Genomic DNA, 23,649 nt, shown 5'->3' with positions numbered 1-23,649 from the left:
CTTTTTCTTGGGGATGCTCTTGATCGCTACCTCCTGTACAATGTCACGAACCTTAATATACCCTAACAGAAGCCCTAATATACATTAATACCTTAACTAAAATTTGGAACAACTGTCTTTTGTCAAGCTTCGTGCAGCTGATTGGGACCCATCAGGGTGCTATGTGACCAAGTTCACAGAGGTGTACTGGTCTCATACATTGTGCCCTCCTGTAATCACCCTAATTATTACCAAGGTCCATTGCATCCTTCTGAATCGCCACCAAGTACGTTGCTTAATGATTGACAGCCCATGTTCCCAGGTGTTAAAAGGAAAAAAAAAACAAAAAACAAAAAACAAACACTGATCTTCAATAATACTTTAATATTATATTAAATTATTATTAATTTATTATATAATATAATATAAATTAATATTATATTAAATTAAACAACAATAACTTTAAAATAATTATGATACAAATAGAAGAAATTATCCTCTACTGGAGGCTTCTCTATGCCATACTTGGTGATGTACTTGTGTGAATCACCTCATTTAATCCTATAGAGTTCATGAAGATGGATCCTCATACTGTATTACAGTCAGGGACACTGAATCAGGAAAACATGAAGTAGACTTTACATGGTCATACTTCAAAGATACTGCAAAGCTAGTATGTGAACGCAGATTGTGTAATTCTAGAGTCTATGCTCAACCAGTGGCCTAAATGTGATTTCCCACTCTGTTTATTTTTCATATTTTCGTTTTCTTCCAAGTTGAAGAACCTCAAGAGATCTTCTAATGATAAGAATTCATATTCTTTGAGATCTTTGTGCTGGGACTTGTTATATTTTTTATACTTTTCTCCTTTTATATTTCTATACGTCTTGGGCGGGGGGGGGGGGCCGGGGGGAGAAGGAGTATCACAGTAGAATCAATAGATAGGGACACAGAGGCTCTGAGAGGCAGGATAACCTAAAGTCAGCAGCTCCACGGAGGACTCTGGTTCCCTATCCAAGCACATTCTATTTTCCAGCAGTTATCCCCAAGCATCTAATAATCTCAAGACCTTGAGTTATATGTGTGTGTTGTGCAAAGATGTATACAAAATATTATGTTCTGTGATTAGAAAGTACATGGCCAGAAACTATCTGAATTGTGTTGACTCAACAAACAACTGAATGAAAAATATTTTCCTCTGAAGGAAAAAAATGATAGATTTTTTAGCCAGAGTCAAGACTTCTGAACCATGGTATCCTTTTAAGCTTTTCCAAGTGCTACATGGATCCCCTGATGGTTTTCTGATAGGAAACGTCCCCGACGGTAACATCCTATTGCATGACAAGAGGACAGCAGTGATAAAAAGGGGCTTTCCCAAATGTGACTCCGAAGTGTCGCTGAGATGTTTTCAGGGTCTAAAATAGTCACTTCCATCCAATGTTCTACAGGGTAATTATAGCTGTGCCATTATTCCTGGCCTGGCCACGATCCAGAACTCCACTCTCATTACCTCACTGCCTCACCCCGGGTCTGCTGGAGCTCCTTCCTATGGATATGGGGACCAGTGGAGCTTTCTTGTCATGTTCTGGAGTCCAGGGCTCCCCTAAACATCCCTGTATGATCCTAGGGCAGGTCATGAGGGAGAAATATTAAGGCCTTTCAAAGAGAACAGAAGGGACCAGAACAAATGGAATGTGTTTTCCGGTATGGGAGGCACAAGTGTGCTCTTAGTTTTTTCTCCAGGTTGAGGTGTGTATTTATAGACTGTTAGAAGGAGTGGAGGGTTTTGGGTAGACAGACTTCTCTCTTTGGAGAAAAGAAAAACATCCTCTCACACTCCTATTTCTTTTTTAAGGCTACATTGCTGAAGCCATGCTCTTCTTACACTGTGAGGCGTGGTAATGTTTTTCTAATTGTCTGGAGTCAGGTCAGTCACACTTCCTTGACTACTTCTCTCCTTCCCGTTGCGGACAGGCTCCTGGGGTCAGGCACACAGCAGGCTCCAGCCCAGTGTGCCAGCTCAGAAGTAAGGAGCCTCGGTGTCCTCCAGACGGAGATATGTGATGCGGGGCTTAGGCTTCTGAACTGGGACGTAACTGGAAGCCACAGTAAGCCCCTGCACTCTCCCTTGGGCTGTCCTCAGGTACTTTCTGCCTCTCAACGCTGTTTGTTGTTTTTTTTTTTAATTGTCCTTCAATGGGAGCTTGGCTTATTAGAGGGCCCTTGGCCAATCACCAGTGCCCTGTGCAGGGACTTGGCCAATCACCAGAGCCCAGGCAGAGAGGAGGTGGGGCTAGTTAAGGTAGCTGTCGCCCCTGAGAGTAGTGCTGGATGCTTTACACTCTCTCAAGTCCTTGTGACCATGTACCATGATTACAGATGCTCCTTGTATTCCCATTTTACAGATAAGGAAACTAAGGTTCAGAGAGATAAACTTGTCTACAGTTATACAGTGTCTTCTTGGTTTGTATTTTGATGTGAGGCAGAATCTGTAACAGGATTTGAGTGAAAGTAGCTTACTTGGTAGTAGCTGTTCAGGAAATACCAGTACAGCCATGGGGAATATAGACAGAGAAAAGATGGCTGCTGATAAAGGGTGTACTGTCAATGAGCCAGGAGGAGACCAGAGTGTTACCTGCAAGGAAACTCTGGAAAACAGTGTAGGAACATACACCTCAGAATTATCCCTTCCAGAAGGTGAGGACCTGCAGTGTATTTTCACACCAACTTCTGTTAACTATTGAATAAGGGTGAGTGGGGTACAGATGGAGTGTTGGAGTGTTAATTTCCCTGTGTGGACAGAGTCCTTGTGAGGCTTTGGAGAAACCCACCCCCTAGCAGAAAGATCCAGATATTGGTAACTGGAAGACAGTCAGCTTGCATTGAAGGGGTGAGTCCTCCAAAAATATGAGCTGGGAACAAACAGTGTACTTCATACCATGAGTGGCAGAGCCATGGCTGACCTTCTCTATTGCTTCTTCCTGCAGAACAAACCACCCATTACCATAAAATGGCAGTCATCCCATCTGTCATGAGTTTATGGGTCTGCAGTTAGGGCTGAGTTCAGCTGGACTGTTCTTCTCTTGGTCACACCTGCAATCACCTGTGTAGATGCACTCATTTGGTGTTTAATCGGGAGTTGCTTTTTCTAGGGAGACCTCAGCTGGTACAGCTCCTCCCTCTCATGTGGTCTCATCCTGCAGCAGCCAGACCAAACTTCAGCAAATGTCTTCTGAAAAGGTCCTGATTGTAAGCATGTTTGGCTTTGTAGGGCATTCAGTCTTGGACATAGCTTCTTGACTCTGCTGTTTGTAATATGAAGGCAGTCATAGACAGTATGTAGACAAATGGGCCTAGCTGTGTTCCAATAAAACTTTATTTATAGAAACAGGTGGTGGTGTGAATTTGGTCCATGGGCCATATTTTACCAGTCCCTGAGCTGGACCAAGCTTCATCACATGGGGCTGTACATTTCCAGAGAGTTAAGGCAGAAGCTACCAGGCCTCTTGAGACCTAGGTTCAGAAATTACCTAGGTTCAGAAATTACCTAGGTTCAGAAATTACCATGTTCCTTTTGCTGCATTTTACCACCCAAAGTGAGACATGAGGCCAGCCAAGATCCAAGGGTAGAGCGATAAACTTCATTTCCTGATGAAAGGCTCTTCAGTATGATACTGCAAAGGAATGTGCACTCAAGGATGAGAGGAATTCTGCTGTTCATCTTTTCCCACAGTCTACCCTCCAGCCTAAACCTATTTAACTCCAGATCCTGTATACTTCACTACCACACTCTACCTACTATCTCACATAACTAGTTGAGGGATGAGGTCAGGAGGCTGGGCAGATCTTTGACAATTTTAGATTCAGTCTAAAATCTGAAAGGCTTTTGCTGCTCCAAATAATGAACTCTGCATCTTTGAAATATTGGATTTCAGCTTCAGGAGTGGAGTTTTAGAGACTTAGAGAGTTCTCTGGTCTACTCGGTTAAGTCCTTATATGATGGAATACCTGCTATAAAATACCTGGCAAATGACCGAACTTCTGTTTGAAGACCTCTTGAGAAAGGAAGCTCCCTATTCCAGTCCTTTGTCCTTCAATCATTTATATGCCTCATCCATCCCTTCGTTCATGGGAACATTCAGCCAAGTATTTACTGAGTCCAGTGTACCAGTTCCTGAGTAAGTGATGTACAGATAAACACAACAGCCTCTTTCCTGGAGCTTAAAGTCAGTTCGAGGAGTTGACTCATTGGAGTTGACTCTGATGCTGAGAGGGATTGGGAGCAGGAGAAGGAGACGACACAGGATGAGATGGCTGGATGGCATCACCGGCTCAACGGACATGAGTTTGGGTGAACTCCAGGAGCTGGTGATGGACAGGGAGGCCTGGCATGCTGCAATTCATGGGGTCACAAAGAGTCAGACAAGACTGAGCGACTGAACTGAACTGAACTGAAGGTCAGTTCATCTTCAGCGTGGTGCTTGTTTTCAAGTTTTTCTTGGTCACATAACTCCTTCATTCTTCATGGTCTTTGTTCTTTTAGGTCTAGAGTAGATTTTCAATCTTTGAGATTATTTAGAAATGCTTCTCCTTCTTTACTGAAATGAATTCCATTTCTTTCCTGAAGTGAATGTCACAGATACAGAGATATCCGCACATCTTCAAATTACATGATGAATTAACTATAATTGCTAGAACTTAAAGAAGAAGTTGGATAACAAAATCATGCATGTTTCAGTAGGTAAATATTCTAGGATTAAATTAGATCATGTATTGAAGTAATGGATGCCAATATGAGATACAGAATCAGGTTTATAGCAGGGGATTGCCAGCATTTCTATAAAGGGTCAGATAGTTAATATTTAAGCTTTGCGAGCCATTCTCAATTCAGCTTTTTTACTGAAAAAGCAGCCATAGATAATACAGAAATGGATGAGCACAGTTGTGTCCCATATAACTTTATGTACAAAAACAGGTGGCAGGTTGGATTTGGCCAGCTCAGTGGACTTTGCAGACTCCTAGCAGATACGATGGCTATGAATGAAGACTGATAAGGATAGGTCAGGTAGACAATACAGATATCATTAGCATTACTGTTAACAAAAGAATTTTCCACAGTACTGATGAGTACCTTTTGGCAAAGTTCTGAAGGAAACAAAATACAATCCTCCTTTAGTCTTCATAGTAGTTACTTTTATGGAAATTCACTGTATGATACTACCTGACCAAACAGCCCCACATTTTTTATTTTTGCATTTTTACCTAGCTTTAGGTAAGTGTACACAGTTTCCTCCTCTTCTAAATGCTTATGGGATATTTTAAAGACATTTGGGATGCAGAATTTTTTTTTGTTGTGAGGACTGTAGTAACTGCAAAAAGTTTTGCCTCTCTGGCCACTGCCCATTAAATGGCTCCTGTGCTCCTCAGCTTTGTGACCACCAACCATTACCCTCCCCCAACCAATAACTTATATGTGCCCATTTATATAGCGTCATCCACTATTGAGAACCACAGTTCTGGACATACATCCTGTATTAAGCTGCTCTTGCTGCCATAACATAATATGGTATGTGCCATGTGCTTGGTCATGTCTGACTCTTTGTGACTCCATGGACTATAGCCAGCCAGGCTCCTCTGTCCGTGGAATTTTCCAGGCAAGAATACTGGAGTGGGTTGCCATTTCCTCCTCCCCATCTTCCTGACCTAGGGGATGAACCTATGTCTCCTGTGTCTCCTGCACTGCAGGCATATTCTTTATCCACTGAGCCATCGAGGGAAGCTTTAACAGAATACTATAGACTTAAACAGAAATGTATTTTTCACAGAAAGATCAGGTGTTGTTAGGTCTGGTTTCTCCTGAGGTCTTTCTCCTTAGGTTGCAGACAACCACGTTCTCACTATGCCATAACATAGCTTTTTCTCCACATTGAGTGTGCTCTTGGTGACTCTACTTCTTCTTATGAGAACATCAGTACTATTAGATTAGTGTCCCACTCTAAAGGTGTTAGTCACTCAGTCGTGGCCAACTCTTTGTGACCCCTTAGACTGTAGCCTGCCAGACTCCTCTGTCCATGGGATTCTCCAGGCAAGAATACTGCAGTGGGTAGCCATTCCCTTCTCCAGGGGATTTTCCTGACCCAGGGATCAAACCTGGGTCTCCTGCATTGCAGGCATTCAAATTTATCATCTGAGCCACTAGGCTTATGACCAGATTTAAGCTTAATTACCTTTTTAATGGCCCTGTCTCTAAATACAGTCATACTGAGTGTGTTAGGGTTTCAATGTACACTTTGGGGAGACAGTTCAGTTCATAGTACTTATTCAGCTCTACCATCTACCTAAATCTTCTCATCCTGTCCTTTCCTCAGGGTTCATGGAAAGTTTATTCCTAAACACAGCGGTCCTGCTGCTGCTGCTAAGTCACTTCAGTTGTGTCCAACTCCGTTCGACCCCACAGACAGCAGCCCACCAGGCTCCCCCGTCCCTGGGATTCTCCAGGCAAGAACATTGGAGTGGGTTGCCATTTCCTGCTCCAATGCATGAAAGTGAAAAGTGAAAGTGAAGTCGCTCAGTTGTGTCCCGACTCTTTGTGACCCTGGATGATGGTAAATATAATAATAAAGCACATGGCTTTCCATGTCACCTTACACTTGACAGAGTAATTTTATATAAATACTGCTTCTTGAAACAATCTCTTTCCTTTTCTTCATCTAGTTTTTAAAAAATATATAACATTTAAAATTTATAGAAAAATATATATGTAGCATGGAGAAGGCAATGGCACCCCACTCCAGTACTCTTGCCTGGAAAATCCCATGGATGGAGGAGCCTGGTAGGCTGCAGTCCATGGAGTTGCTAAGAGTCGGACATGACTGAGCGACTTTCCTTTCACTTTTCACTTTCAGGCATTGGAGAAGGAAATGGCAACCCACTCCAGTGTTCTTGCCTGGAGAATCCCAGGGACAGGGGAGCCTGGTCGGCTTCTGTCTATGGGGTCGCACAGAGTCGGACACGACTGAAGCGACTTAGCAGCAGCAGCAGCAGCATATATGTAGCAAATACCTATGGATCCACACCCAAATTTAACAAATGCCATATTATAGTCATACATGACTTAAATTACTTTTATGAAATAAAGTACTGCAGGTTCTGCTCAAATGCTTCTGTGCCACTTTCCCAATTTGATTCCTTCTCCCACCCTAAAGTTGGTGTGTTCCTTCACATTCATGTCATGATACTTTCAGTATATATGGAAATGGGGCTTCCCTGGTAGCTCAGTGGTAAAGAATCTGTCTGCCAATGCAGGAGATGCCACTTTCATCATCACAGTTTGGGATTCACAGATGCAAACTGTAACACACACACACATATATTTTACATGTATAACTGAATCACTTTTCTGTATACCAGAAACAAACACAATTTGTATTTCAACCATGTGTACATGCTGAGTTGCTTCAGTCGTGTCTGACTTTTTCTTACCCTATGGACTAGGGTAGCACGCCAGGCTCTTCTGTCCATGGGATTCTCCAGGCAAGAATATTGGAGTGGATTCATATGCCCTCCTCCAGGGGAGCTCCTGACCCAGGGATCGAACCCGTGTCTTTCATGTCTCCTGCATTGGCAGGTAGGTTCTTTACCACTAGTGCCATCAACTGTATTTCAATAAAATAAAAAAGAATAATGTGGATATATATAGATCTAGTTTGCTGCTGCTGCTGCTACGTCGCTTCAGTCGTGTCTGACTCTGTGGGACCCCACAGACGGCAGCCCACCAGGCTCCCCTGTCCCTAGGATTCTCCAGGCAAGAACACTGGAGTGGGTTGCCATTTCCTTCTCCAATGCATGAAAGTGAAAAGTGAAAGTGAAGTAGCTCAGTCGTGTCCAACTCTGTGCGACTCCATGGACTGCAGCCCACCAGGCTCCTCCATCCATGGGATTTTCCAGGCAAGAGTACTGGAGTGAGGTGCCACTGCCTTCTCCAATAGATCTAGTTTACGCCTTTTTAATTGCCATGTATCATTGCAAGAATATGCTATTTATCTATTATTTTTTTGATATGCATTATGTCTGTGTATGTCATCTTGTGTATGTGTGAGTTTCTCTAGAGAACTCTGGTAAAGTGAATTGGTGGTTTGTTGTTTCGTAGCTAAGTCATGTCCAACTCTTTTGTGACCCCATGGACTCCTCTGTCCCCCAGGCTCCTCTGTCCATGGGATTTCCCAGTAAGAATACTAGAGTGGGTTGCCATTTCCTTCTCCAGGGATCTTCCTGATCCAGGGATTGAACCTGAGTCTCCTGCATTGCAGGCAGATTCCTTATCACTGAGCCATCAGGGAATCCCTGAATTGGGTGGCAGAGGAGGTTATTGTTTCTAACATTGCCACAAGCCTGGAGGGAGGTATTCCTGGGCTGCCAGGCTGGTTGACTGATGCCAAAGCTATCCAGGTTTGTTTCATCTCTCTGCTTTGCCATTCTTAGAGTGCACTTTTACCCACAGGTTTGCTGTTTTATAACCACAACATAGTTACAGCAATTCCAGAGATTGTGTCATGCTCCAATCAGGAAGTATATAAAGTACTCTAGTCATATTACCTCCTTAGGTGGCTCAGAGGTTAAAGCGTCTGCCTGCAATGCGGGAGACCTGGGTTCGATCCCTGGGTCGGGAAGATCCCCTGGAGAAGGAAACGGCAACCCACGCCAGTATTCTTGCTTGGAGAATCCCATGGACGGAGGAGCCTGGTGGGCTACAGTCCATGGAGTCGCAAAGAGTTGGACACGACTGAGCAACTTCACTTCACTTCACTTCAGCCATATTACCCCTTTAAACAAGTCTTCAAATAAGACCTACTCAGTGATTTACATTTACACTCCATTCGCTAGAACAAGGTCATGTGGTTCATCTGTCAGCAAATTACAAGAAAGTTTCTGGACAGCATAGGGCTGTGGAGGGAACTGACCAGTGGTATTGATATTTGCCATAGTGCCTAGGGAATCATGGCTGGGCCCTACAATATACACATCTTCAATACCCCTGGGTGCTGCCAGATGTGGTTGCTCCCAGCTGTGGCCAGATGCCCCAATGAATAGATGCTCCAAAGTACCTGAACCAATTAGAGTATTGTCAACAGACTGTAAAAGGTACTGCTTCCCTATGTCAAAAGAAAAATCAAAGAATTATTATAAAAATACTGTGTGCATGACAGTGGATCAGGTCATTTACAAAAACAGACACACAAATCTGCAAAATCAATACTTTTAGAGCCTTCAGCAAAGTGCTTAGAGCTTATGAGTGCACTGTCAGACACAGCTTTTGGAGTCCCTGCTCTGCCACCTACTGATGTGTGAGTTTACATGTTTTTTCTGAGCCTCAGTTTCCTTATCTGTAAAATGGGGATGAAAGAATATCTATCTCATAAAGATGCTTTAAATGACTAAAAGAGAAAATTATTCTGAATGGCTAGCATAGCACCTTTATGGAAGGAGGCTGCAATCAGTGTTTCCTACTGATAGTAACATCATTACCTAGAGATTCTATGCCATATGTGGGTTGAACACATTTCTTAATCTTCAAATTAGAAAACAGATATAACACAAGTTCTACTTATGGGAAAACAGGTCCAAATACTTGAAAAGGGACCATTTTGGAAAATGTGGAATGATTTCTAATGTCTTAATGTGTATGCTTATACTAAACCACAGGTTTCACATCATTTCTGGCTTCTAGAAGTTTGTAGAAAACAGAGCATGCTTCAAAGAGGAAAACAGGGAAAAAAGGTAGCCTGAGACTAGATGACCATTGTTTAAATCTGTATCTTACTCTTTACTTCGTAGATATAATCACTGTTTTTCTTTTATTTAAGTCCTCGGAAAACAAAGATAAGAATAGGTTTGATGCACGGTACTGGATGCTTGGGGCTGGTGCACTGGGACGACCCAGAGGGAGGGTAGGGGAGGGAGGAGGGAGGAGGGTTCAGGATGGGGAACGTGGGTATACCTGTGGCGGATTCATTTCGATATTTGGCAAAATTAATACAATATTGTAAAGTTTAAAAATAAATTAAAATTAAAAAAAAAAAGAATATGAACCTGAAAGTTATTTTCTTTCTTTATGAGATTTAACAATATGCATTAAGATATGAGTAGTATGGAGAAGTGGGAAAGCAATAAAGATTATTAATAGATTTTTATAGGGAAAAATTTAAGCAGCTGAGGTTATTAATCCAGAGAAGACAAAGCTAAAAGGAAATATCATAATTATCATGAACCCCCTGAGAATTACCTCCACAGGGAACCGAATGAAGAGGAATGAGTTTAAATGACAGGAAGAGGGTTTAGGCATCCTTTAGGGAAGAATGTTCCAGTAATAAGTACTGTTAAACTTTGTCTAGGTTTCCAAATCATTGAGTAGAGTGACCTAAGAAAAGACACTGGCTGTTATTTTTCTGCAATTGTGTATATCCCTTTCGAGTCATGAAAAAATTCATTTTCAAGAACTGTATCACTTGATTCTAAACCTTAAAAGAAGTGGCATGCTTTGTGATTTTCAAAGGCACACAGCATATGTTTACTGAGGTATCTACTTATATCTCAGACAAAATGCTAGACTTTGGGGACACAAAAGAATATCTGTTGGAGTCAGATGCTGCCCACATAGAGCTTATAGGCCACTGCACTTACTGAATCATGATAGATGCTATAGGAGCTCCAAAGCCCTTTAATCCTGTTGGATGGGGCTGGGCAGGGGATCCACAAAGGCCTTCTGGAGAAGGTGAGGTCTAAGCTGGAATCTGATGGATGAGTAGGAATCAGTTGGGTGAATGGAAGAGTCAGTAGGAGGTTGGTGATTAGAAGTGAGGAGGGGGCAGGGATGTAGGATAGCAGCTTCTCTTATGGGGAGAGTGAGCCTGGGCAATGGTCTGAATTGGAGAAATGCAGAGCCAGAGCCACTGTTTGTTGCCTGTAGCACTTTTACTTTCATGGTACTTTTCTACTATTTTTTCCTTGTTGTCTTAATAACCATGACATCATCGTTTTATCTTTAAAACTGCTGAGAGGCTCCACTTGAGCAGTAACTTTGGTGGAACAAACCTCTCCTGTTTTCTCCTTAGCTATGTGTTTGCTTAAACACGCAAATGGGGGAGGGGAGGAGGAAAAAGCAGGAAAAGTGGAGATACACGCCTAGTCCTGGAGGCTAAATTACCCTGCCTCTTCTGTTTCAATAGTTCATGTTGTAATCCACTGGCTTTGTGGCTGTGTAACCACTTCCGATGGAGCAGGACGATTAAAAGAGTGTGTTATGGAGCTAAAGTGCCTGTTTCAATAGAGAATAACTGGCAAGGTGACTTTGGGCAAATAAATCCTGCTCTCTGGACCTCAACATATCCATCTATAAAATGGGAATACAAAAGCACTCAGAACTATTGTGAGCATTAAATAAGCTAACTTATATAATGTGCTTAGAATGGTGCTTGCCATATAGATAATCTTAAAGAGATGGCTAGCAATGATCATCATCATTATGTTACACAGAATGTAAGTAAAAAAAAAAAAGAATATAAGTCAGAGAGCGGTAACAATTATAGTTCTTATTGACTGAGCATTTATTAGATAGCCACCATGCTTTGCCTTCATTATTTCATGTAATATTCTCAACTACCTTTTAAGTTAATATACCCCTTCTACAGATAGAAAAACTGATGCTCAGAGAGGGGAACTAACCACTCCAGAACAGTTGTGGTATGCTGAGCCCACCAGACCCAATCTTGCATCACTTTGAAGAGGAAGATTGCATTCTGGTTCCTTTTACTTTCCACTCAGAGTGCTTTGTTTTCTTTATGGCTGTGTTGGTAGACTCTTTTTAGAACCATGTGGTCAGTCTAGAAGTATGATCAGCTCTAAAAACCTCCTAGCAGTTATATTAATAAACGTGGCTTAGATAAGTACCAGAGAATTGGCCACCATCACCAAGGAGCAGCCAAAGGAATGTTAACCAACATAATTTGTGCTCAAACTGTCAACAAATATGTCTGGGGCACACCATGAGATTTAGCTGCTCCCAGAGACGTGGATTGTGATACAACTCAGGGGAGAAAGTTTATTCTCAGTCTTCAACTGCGTACATGGGGGCTCAAGAGTCCTAAGCAGAAATGACAGATTCAACATGGCATTTGTGATACAACGTGGCCCAAGAGCTAAGAGCAGGGTTTGCCATCCAATGTACTGAGCTATTCACACACTTCAGTCTGTTTTTTTGGATACTTCTAGAGTGGTGAACACAGCCAAACACTTTTCTCTGTATCCCCGTTTCACTAACTAGTGAGACGGGGATGTGAATACTTAAATCCTCAGAACTCTTTTCAGACTTTTTGTGAATATTAATAGAAATAAAGAACAAATGCAAGCAATACAGTATATTATTATGCATGGTTACCACCCAATGTTAACTATTACTCTTTAGGCCTAGATAATACCATATAATTAATGCTTTGTTTTTGCAAAGAGGATGCTGCTGCTGCTGCTAAGTCGCTTCAGTCATGTCCGACTCTGTGCGACCCCAGAGACGGCAGCCCACCAGGGTCCCCTGTCCCTGGGATTCTCCAGGCAAGAACACTGGAGTGGGTTGCCATTTCCTTCTCCAATGCATGAAAGTGAAAAGTGAAAGTGAAGGCGCTCAGTCATGTCTGACTCCAGCGACCCCATGGACTGTAGCCTACCAGGCTCCTCCATCCATGGAATTTTCCAGGCAAGAGTACTGGAGTGGGGTGCCATACTTCCCAAAAGGTTTTTTAGCAAATGTGTCCTGATGCAAAGGGTATAAAAAAGGAGAAGAAATTCTGAAAGGGCAGAGATGTTGTTCAGAGCTAATGAGGGAAGCACTGGGCTGAATTTGGGATGAAACTTTAATAGCACTCCCTGTATTCTGTGCTGTCGTGGTCCCTTACCAAGCTCTAAAGGACCCTGCACGTTTGGAGAGAGAATGCTAGTCCGGGAGGTAGGGGAAGATGGCTGGGGAATAGGGTGGTCCTGTCGCTCCCTCCAGACAAAGATTAACAATGACTTAATTCCAGAAATATTGTCAGCAAGTAAAATAAATAGACTAATCACTGTGGGCACATTGTATGTTAATGTATCTAGGCTTTGTTTTCAGTTTGACCCTTAAAGAAACATTTAATCAATCTAGATGGATGAGTCATCCTGTTCTTAATTCATCTTTCTGGACATTTATAGAGAAAAGGCAAACTCTTCACAATGACCTTATAAACGTGTTTGAGGTTAGTATGGATTTTTATTTATGTGCACAGCACGAGCAGTCGTTATTTCTAAATGATGGCTTATTTTGAATGTTCTCAGACTTTCAAAGTGTTTTATTTCCACCCTTGGAGAGAAACAGGGGTGACTTGAAAGGAAACACACGATGGCCATTTCCTTGGCATGAACTGGGTAACCTTTCTGGAAAGGACATGTTTGTTTGGATTTTATGGCATTACCAGCAAAGACTGGCAAAAGGACATGGGGGCAATTGGTCTTCCTGAGGCCTTTGCTGGGAAATGGGAGTCACATTCAGAGATTGGTCTCAGCTGGGGTGACCCTGGGCTCACTCTCCTTTGCCATGGAAATCATCACTATCAAAAGCCTTTCCCTGAAGCTGAGAGGCTGGTTCTTCCAATGAACGCCAACACAGTGCCCAATGGCCTTTATCATGGGCTATTGTTCTGTTGGACATTGCTGGGGAAACAATCATTTGCTGGGACTCAGGAAGGTCAGTTCTGGTGCTATTTGATGGGAGGATTTGACTTAAATTGGGGTCAGTTCTTCTAGGACACAAGCTTTGTGTGTCTGTGTGTTGTAGAGAATGCCATCATTGCTTGGTCCTCCAGCTCCTCTGGTTCGTCAGAATTGTGGACCCCAGGATCCTTTTGCTACTTTTGCGGTCCAACCTTTTAGCCTTTGGTGTTCATTTGTATTGAGTACCTATACTGAACGAATAAGCAGAGCAGAAAACACAATACAACTCCAGCCAGCAGCAAAGAAGAATTGAAGAAGATGGAGCAAAGCAAGCACAGCAGCATACTTTTCATGAAGATTCTTCAAGTTGCCACATTATAACTTGCATTTCAGAGTGTTGGCCAGAATTTAGACACACAGTCCCAACTCTGTAAGTATAGACTTTGTTTTGGGTGGCCAAATACCCAGCTAAAAATCAGAGGTTTCTATCTACAGAGAAAAGGAAAAGCATGAGAGAAAATAAGCAGTTCATAATACAACATATTTCAAGGAATATCATTTGTCATGTCTAAATATACAACTGTACCTCCTCACTGAAGTTAATCTAAACTGAGTATTTTGCACCATCATCATCCCATTATGGTATCTTGCAATCCTTTCTACCTTTCTTTCCAAAGAAAAAGAGATGTCTGATTTAGCAAGAATGCATTTCTATATTCAAAGTTGAAATGTGAGGCTAAACCTCAACCACTTGAAATAAGATAAAAGAAATTCCCTTAGTAGAGGAAAATGGAAAATATACAGATGATTCTATTAACATAAGCATCTTTTCTTGAACTGAGTCTCCTGCAACAAAGGAATTGGAAATGCTCTTTCCTTATCCTAAAGTGTTCCTGACAACTGCAGATAGCAACATTACTACCAAAGGATTGGAAAGGATGCAAACAGTAGACTTTCAGAGGACTCTATTCCCAATTTCAAACCTGGAAAGGGTATGTTTAAAATATTTCAGTGTACTGGCTAGGAAGGCAGACAGTGGAGTAAGCTTGGCAGAGCTAAGAAATGGTGATTCGGTTTACAAATGGGTTACTTCGGGGCAAATGCTTGCTGTCTCACTTTACATGCTAGTTAAGTGGTTAAGAGAACAATGCCATTAACTGAGAGTTCGTTTGAAAATTAAATGAGACATTGCATGTAAAGCTCACACAGAGCCTGGTTCATTGTATATACTAAAAAAAATGCTGGGTTTTCCAGGTTCAACCCAGATTATAGATAAGAAAATAAATCTGTATTTTTTTTTTCTGCCAAGGGACCTTTAGAGATACCCTTGAATCATATGTATGGTATTATTTATTTCTTCACTTACTGGTTCATTCGTTAATTCGACAAATATTCAAATCCTACTATGTGCCAGTTCCTAGTAGGTACCATTTACTGGAAGGGGCAAGAAATATATTAAATACGAAGATGAATAAAACAATTTATGTCCTTAAAGGAGCTCACTGCTTAGTGGAAAATGGAAAAAAATGAAGCGAGCAATTATGTTCCAGTGAGAAAAATTAGAAGTGTAGTGTTATTAAAATGAAGAGAGAGTAAGAATCATGAGCATCAAATCTGTGACATTTCCTTGGTGAAATAAGATATCTTTTATCATCAGCTTTTTTTAATGGGGGAAAGAGAAAAAAGAAATTGTACATTAAATGTATATAATGATTCTGAGGCCTGTCTTAGTTTTAGAAACATGAATATGTCAAGAAAAATGAAGGCTTATCTAACAGTTGAGGAAAACAGTCACTGAGGATAGTAAATTACATGGATTTGTTAGATGACATATCACTGGGTTAGCTTGCTAGCTGCAGGCCTATGGACTAGAGCCTTAGAGGGGAAATTCCAGTGGGGAAAGTTTGTTTCCATCAGATGGGACTCACTCCCAACTTACTTCTATGGCATGGCCTGGGTACCAAGGAGGATAAGCATCAGATTTTGAAGTGTAGGTCTGTTTTCTGCTTCCCAAGCCTGGAAGCTAATTTGTTTCTTATCTTCCTCCATTGGCCTGTAGTATTATCACAGTCATAGCAGGAACTCTTGGACTCTAAGAGGATGGAGTGCTGTGAAGTCATCACATCTTTTCTAATAGCTATGATTGAGAACCTGCCATCGATATCCTAGTACCACATGTGCCTGTCAACTTGCAGCATTTCACTGCTCTTAAGGCCACAACATTTAACATGGCCTGGAAGACCTGTTGATCTAATTCTCACCCCTCTGAGCCACTTCAATCCACGAGAGCCACTCCATGGTCATTTTTAGCATCTGTGTCCCTGGAGGTGTTGTACCATGTTATACCATTCTTGCTCTTCTTCAGTTTCTCTGGCTTTTTTCTCAGGTCCTAATATTCATTTCCACTTGTTATGGCATCTGTGCATATGTCTAGAGGGTTCTTTCCTTCTACTCTTTGTCTAGATTATTTGGATCTCACCTCAAGGGCTTCATTTCTTCTTGAAGGCTTATCTGATCCTCCCCTTTTGGGAGGCAATGGGATGTTACTCACCAGTTAATATCTCAAGGTGTTTTGTGTATGTGTTTCACAATAAGACCTAGAGATAGTCATTTCCTACTCATGTTTCTTTGATTCTTTTTTTCTTGGAAACTATCTCTGCCACAAGTTATTTCTTTCTTCTAGGTCACCCTGTACAGAAGTTCTTTTAGACATCTTATTCTCTTCATGTAAATGTAACAGGAAGAATAATATTGATAATAATAGCAACTGACATTCATGGTCCTATGTGTCAGCCTTGTCTGTAGCTGACCACCCAGCATGGCTCCCAACCTCACACACTGTTGACAGGAGTTTCTGTATCCTTTTTTTTTTTTTCTTTTAAATTTTATTTTATTTTTAAACTTTACATAATTGTATTAGTTTTGCCAAATATCAAAATGAATCCGCCACAGGCATACATGTGTTCCCCATCCTGAACCCTCCTCCCTCCTCCCTCCCCACACCATCCTTCTGGGTCGTCCCAGTGCACCAGCCCCAAGCATCCAGTATCGTGCATCGAACCTGGACTGGCAACTCGTTTCTTACATGATATTCTACATGTTTCAATGTCACTGTCCCAAATCTTCCCACCCTCTCCCTCTCCCACAGAGTCCATAAGACTGTTCTATACATCAGTGTCTCTTTTGCTGTCTCGTATACAGGGTTATTGTTACCATCTTTCTAAATTCCATATATATGCGTTAGTATACTGTATTTATGTTTTTCCTTCTGGCTTACTTCACTCTGTATAATAGGCTCCAGCTTCATCCACCTCATTAGAACTGATTCAAATGTATTCTTTTTAATGGCTGAGTAATACTCCATTGTATATATGTACCATAGCTTTCTTATCCATTCATCTGCTGATGGACATCTAGGTTGCTTCCATGTCCTGGCTATTATAAACAGTGCTGCGATGAACATTGGGGTACACGTGTCTCTTTCCCTTCTGGTTTCCTCAGTGTGTATGCCCAGCAGTGGGATTGCTGGATCATAAGGTAGTTCTATTTCCAGTTTTTTAAGGAATCTCCACACTGTTCTCCATAGCGGCTGTACTAGTTTGCATTCCCACCAACAGTGTAAGAGGGTTCCCTTTTCTCCACACCCTCTCCAGCATTTATTATTTGTAGACTTTTGGATCGCAGCCATTCTGACTGGAGTTTCTGTATCCTAACAGAAATCCCCCTGCTTGGACTACCTCAATCCCTGTGAACAGGGGAATGCCTGTTCTAACTGGCCAGACTGGGTTTCCAAACCCATCACTGTGGAAAGGGGCAGAGTGTAATCCTGCCTTTCATTCATTGGGGGCCCATCCCTAAAGCTGGGAGTGAAGCAAATCTGATGCTATGGCTGCTACCTGATGGGACACAGGTAGAATTGACACTGAAGATGCAAAAACCAAGTTCACTGCAGCCGTGCTTTCCTCAGGCATCCCACTAATCCAGTCTAGTGGGGAAAGTTTGCACTCCACACTTCTCAACTTTGACATTGGTGCTTATTTCAGACCTTGAGAGTAGGCAGATAACACCTCTTACTTCACGATTTTTTTATTCTCAGCTACAGTGTTTGTAGGGACTAAAAGTCTATACTCCACTAATTTGTAGTACTAATCTCTAACAAAGTAAGGATACCTTAGGTGAGTAAACATATTACTAAGTTTATTGAACTGCATTTAGCACCACATCTAGAAGATCTCTCCACAGTAAGATGGCTGATTTGAGTCGGACATGACTGAGTGACTAATGCTTTCACTTTTTAACAGCTTATGACCAGAGATGTATTAATGTCTTTTGACATTTCAACATTTACTTTTGTAACAAATCGCTGGCCACCAGAAATTGGTTTCTACCAAAATCTCCCAGTCAATAATGTGTTAAGAACCAATCACTTCTACTCTGTGGACATCTGAAAATGTGCTTATTCACATGCTCAGTTTTGTCCAACTCTTTGTGACCCCCTGGACTGTAGTCTGCCAGGCTCCCCTGTCCATGGAACTTCCCAGGCAAGAATACTAGAGTGGGTAGCCATTCTCTTCTCCAGGGCACCATCCCAACCCAGGGATCGAACCTGAGTCTCTTGCTTGGCGGGAGGATTCTTTACTGGGATCCACAGTAAAGAATCCACAAGAGAGCCTGGCGGACTACAGTCCATGGGGTCGTGGAGGAGTCAGATACGACTTGGTGACTAAACAAGTATTTCATTGTATATATGTATTTACGCACACTTACTTTAAAAACTGCTTTTCAAAGATGGCTCAATCTCATCCTGCCAACAGTAAGATTAGAAAAGTAAGGATTGTTGTTAAAGATTACCAGTAAAAGGGATCCACATATGTAGAGAAAATAAGAGTTCTCTAACAGGTATCATATTCAAATGGGGTTCTTAAACACAAATTTCTGGCCTCCACTCTCATAATTTTTGATTTATTACATCAAAGGTAGGGCCTAGGCATTTGCTTAATTGATAAGTTCTGTGCTGCTGCTGCTGCAGGCATCAGGCTTTGAGAAGCAGTGTACTAGCATGATCCCATTTGAAAATCTGAGATAGCGACTAGAATTTATCCAACATTCCCTTTTCAAAGTATGACTCTAAAGTTGTAAACACCATTATCAGCTATCAGTTCACTCCAGGAGAGCAAGTTCATGATTGTTTTCACACCTATGTGCCCATGTGTTTTCTTTATCGTGTCTGTGCATGTGTGCTCAGTCATGTCCAACTCTTTGCAACCCCATGGATTGTAGCCCTGTCAGGATCCTCTGTCCATGGAATTTTCCGGGCAAGAATACTGAAGCAGGTTGCCATTTCCTACTCCAGGGGATCTTCCTCACCCAAAGATCGAACTCCCATCTTCTGTGTTTCCTGAATTGGCCAGTGGATTCTTTACCACTGGGCCTCTTGGGAATCCCTAGTATGTCTGTATTAGAAGTGAAATTCCCCCTCCTTCTCTGAACAATGAGAAACTGTCCTCTGACCCCTCCTTTTAATGTCCAGTTAGCCACAGGTGGATTGAAAAGCTGACTTTGGGAACAGACCAAGTTCTGTTCTAATCATTCTGATAGTATCTGATGAGCAGAGCTGTCTATAGCCTGGCTGGTACATTGCTAATACCTCTTCCAGTTTTATGGTAATTAAACCTCACCCTACTCCTAGGTATTAGTGTTAATATTATTCCTATCTTCTGGTGAGGGAACAGAGCCTGAGAACAGGTTAAGTGACTTCCCCTCTTCACCAAACAAGAATTCAGTCCCTTGGTCTGTCCCCAAGTCCAAGCTCTCAACAATCCAGTTATACCATCTGTTAGATGAAACTATACAAGAAAAGTGAACTCTGGAGATTCTTTCTACCATGATCTGAGAAGCTCTCTTCTTTCTGCCCAGATTCCAATCCTATGCACCAGGATTTCCCCAATCTAAAGAAAACAATGAAAGAACTATGATTCCTGAATACCTATTAATCAGAGAGAAGCAAAAACTCCTCACCGTAGCACATTACTATTCATACCAGTGTCTCTAGAGAGTAACCATCATTACTTTGATGGGTGCTGGAGGGAGGGAAAGAATGAGATCAGCCCCAAATGGATCCAGAAATCATTGGCAAATACAGCTGTGCAGGGTGTATTTGGTACTTTTTCCAACCTTTGATAGAAGATGAAGAGCATGTGACAGTAAGGAGTTATGTTGACAGTAAGGAGTTTGAATACGCAATTCAAAATAAAAAATCTTACCACAGGAAAAATGAAGTCACTCAGGAATATAAAAGGGAGATAAGAAAGGGTGAATTGTGCATTTCTCTGCTACTCAGACTTAGCCAGACTGTGTAGCATTTCTCATTCCTGAACTGACTGCCACTCAAATTATTTCTAAACTTCTAACCCCAGATTTTTTCTTAGGCAGTGAAAAAAATCAACCCTGGGTTTGACTACATGCATCGGTGAAAAGTTTGGAGGCTTCCCAGGTGGTGCGGTGGTAAAGAATCCACCTGTCAATGCAGGAGACGCAAGAGATGTGGGTTCTTTTGGAGTAGGAAATGGCAACCCGCTCCAGTATTCTTGTTGGAAAATTCCATGGACGGAGGAGTCTGGCGGGCTAAAGTCCATGGGACCGCAAAGAATCGGACACCATTGAGCACACACACACACAATTTTTTGTTTTTACTTTCAAATAACTGTAGACATGAGCATGAGAATGAGCTAAAAACTAAACCTTGGCTACAAGAGTATTTATAAATAGCTGGGCTAGGAAGACAAGAGTTTGGTGGTTTTTCTCTACATTTGCTCCTGTAGAAGGCTGTATGTTTCGGTTTGTTCTGAAACCCGCCAGGCAGTTTGGTGTGAGTTTGGACTTGACTTCCATGCCTTTTGTATTTATTATTTTAGAATCACTGGTCCCAATAAGTTTTCCTGTTCAACATGGATTTCCATTAAATGGCAAAGGCATCTTAAATCTGTCTGCAGTTTTAGGACAGATGGCCAAAACTCTTTACAATAACCCTGGGTGGGCATTCACTGAAGGGCTCATTGTCTTGTTTATTTACTCAGTTCAAAGGTAGGAGGTTGCCCGTCAGCTCTGAGAATGAATACAGATGCTGTGGTGAGGAGCAGTTGAAAGCTAGCGCAAGCTAAATGGTTGAGCTTGGAGGAAGATGGCTGGAACCATAACCTAGCCAAGGTCAGAGATGAGTGCTGTTACTATTTCATTAACATTATCATCATCACCATTATTTCCCAAATTACTCTTTAATGGAGCCAGTATAGCTTCAAGTCTGTAACTAAGACATAGATCACTTACCTTCTGTTAGCAGACATTAGAAATGTCCAAGGCAGATTTCAGCCCTTTTAGCTCTAAATATAACCTTGATCTTCTACAATGGTTATTTGGCTCTTATTTATGTGTCTGCTTAGGATCTGCCTTTAAACTTTCCTGCACCAAGGGTAAAGTCACAATTGGTGTTATTATATTCGGGTGGCTCGTAGTTTTTATGTTCACTACTGTTAGTTAGTTAGTGTTAGTCACTCAGTCGTGTCTGACTTTTTGCAACCCCATGGACTATTGCCCACCAGGTATTCTCCAGGCAAGAATACTGGAGTGAGTTGCCTTTTCTTCCCCAGGGGATCTTTCTGACACAGAGATAGAACCTGGGTTTCCTGCATTGCAGGCAGATTCTTTATCATCTGAGTCACCAGTGAAATCCAGATGTTCACTATGGAGATCTTAAAAATATATTTTTCTCAACGTCATTTTGATACAAGTGGTTCCATTATGCTGACATGTAAGGTACAAAGACAAAAGAAATTCCTCACAGTGCCACTGCTGAGGGAACTGGACTTTTCTCCCTTGCCTTTTGCTCTTGGAGATGGTTTTTCTTAGACAAATTCTGCCTGGAATAATTCTGAGTATTAGAGGAAGACAGAATAGAGGAGGAGAGGGAAGATACATTTTTGTTGGCTTTCTACTCTTATAGTTCCGCTATGTTTCCAATTCTCCTCATCTTTGAAGACTTAGAATCATTCTAAATTCATGCAATGAGTTTAGAGTTAGAAGGAGATGTAATATACACCTAGTTTCCACAGTTAACAGGTGGGCTTTCTTTGATTTGCCAATTAAAAAATATGTCACCTGGAGTCCACTAGATTGAGAACTTCTTGAGGTCAAGTGCTGTTACAGACCTATTCTGTGTCCTTGTGACCTGTGCTTGGCCCAGAGAGGGTGTATATTCAATGATCATTGGATTAAGTTGCCCCATTTCTACATAGTTTTAAGTACAGAATTACAGTAAGTACAGAATGACATAAGACAAAATATAATAAAATATTTAAGTGTTAGGATATTGTTTTAAAGATGGGGCACAGATATGGACAGGTGATGTCACTTCAGGTCACAGAGTCAGAACTATGAGGACTGGCTTTAGGTCACAGCATCTCAGTATGAGGCTCTGCCCACCACAGCCTTCATGTATAGCCAACAATATTTTTAAAGGTGACGTATTACCCTTAAAATTTTGTTACTCAAATGATTACACTGTAACCCCTAATATCCTAGAATATGACCTTATTTGAATATGGGGTCTTTACAGAGGTAATCAAGTTAAAATGAAGTCATTGTGAGGGGCCCTAAACCATTATGCTGGCGTCAGTAGGAAAAGGAGAAATCTGAACACAGACATGAATGGAGCCAAGACAATGTGTACAGACCTAGGAAGAAGACGGTTGTCTACAAGCCAAGAGGAGACGCCGGGAACAGATTCTTCCCTCCCAGCCCACACAAGGAGCTCCCCTTGCCAACCTTGATTTTGGATTCCTGTTTTCAGAACTGTATGATAGTACATTTATTGTTCAACACAGGGAGTCTGTGATACTTTGTTACAGCATCCATAGCAAACAAAAACAGATTTTGGTATTAGTCTTCTAGGGCTGCATAAAAAAATGCCACAGATTGGGTGGCTAAGACAATGAAGTGTACTATCTCACAGTTCTGGAGACCAGGAGTCCAAAATCAATACGTCAGCATGGCTGCTTTCTCCCAAGATCTTAGAGGCAAAGATCTATTCCAGGTTTCTGTCCTTGGCTTGTAAATGGTTGTCTTCATATTCAAAAGGTGTTCTTAACTGTGTCTACATGTCTATCCCTCTGTATATTATAAAACAAGGAATGCTGTTTTCATTTTCTTTTTCCCCTTAGGGATGTCTAAAGCAATCCTTCTCCTGTTTGCCTCTTGGCACTTTCATGTCTTTTACTGTGTAAAGTTTACAACATCATTTTTATGCCCTCTTTCCCTCAGTGTCTTCCCTTCTCTCCTAACTCACTTCTGAAGCCGGCCCCAGGCTGCTGTTATCTGGTTCCTTCTCCCAGAGTCTCATATCCACCTCCCATATATTGGTTTTCTATTGCTATTTAACAAAATACCAGCAACTTTCTTAACACTTATTTGTTTGCTCACAGTTCTATAGATCAGAAGTCTCAGAGAGGTCCTCTACTTATAGTCTCACAAGGCTAAAATCAAGGTATCAGCCAGACTGGGGTCTTATCTGGGGACTCTGAGAAGAACCTACTTCCAAGATTTTCCAGTTGTTGGCAAAATCCAGTTTTGAAGAACCAAGGTCACCTTTTTCTTGTGCACTGTCATCTGGGGATGGGCTCTCAGCTCCTACAGGCATATCCCAGGCCCTTTTCCATATCATCAACTCCAACTTCAAAACTAGAAACAGAATTTCTGTCTTGCATCCAATCCTGTTCACACTTTGAACCTATCTGACAAACCTGAAGGAAACTGAATTTTCTAAAGAAAACTCTCTATTTTTGAAAAACTCACTGACTTTGGGTTAGGCCCTTTAAGATAATTTCCCTATTTCAAGGTCAACTGATTGGTAACCGTAATCACATCTACAAAATCCCTTTTACCATGTAA

At 41.6% G+C, this 23,649-nt stretch overlaps 1 long non-coding RNA gene across 8 annotated transcripts in view; it reads left to right on the top strand.

Moving 5' to 3' along the window:
- The window catches only part of LOC101906240 (uncharacterized), a 318,730-nt gene that overhangs the window by 61,740 nt on the left and 233,341 nt on the right, over nt 1–23,649 (top strand). For 2 of the 8 annotated variants that reach the window (XR_009492373.1, XR_009492374.1), the window contains exons 2-3: nt 6,348–6,584; nt 7,474–7,606. The exons of 5 other annotated variants lie outside the window; for them this stretch is intronic. This is a non-coding gene — a long non-coding RNA (uncharacterized lncRNA). The remainder of the gene's footprint in view (nt 1–6,347; nt 6,585–7,473; nt 7,607–23,649) is intronic. One more of the 8 variants, XR_009492375.1, reaches the window with a different exon arrangement.

This window comes from Bos taurus, chromosome 22 (assembly GCF_002263795.3).
Source record: "Bos taurus isolate L1 Dominette 01449 registration number 42190680 breed Hereford chromosome 22, ARS-UCD2.0, whole genome shotgun sequence".
Classification (NCBI taxonomy): Eukaryota; Metazoa; Chordata; class Mammalia; order Artiodactyla; family Bovidae; genus Bos; species Bos taurus.
Note: the sequence above shows the minus strand (reverse complement) of the source record. Positions and strands in the feature narration are given on the sequence as shown.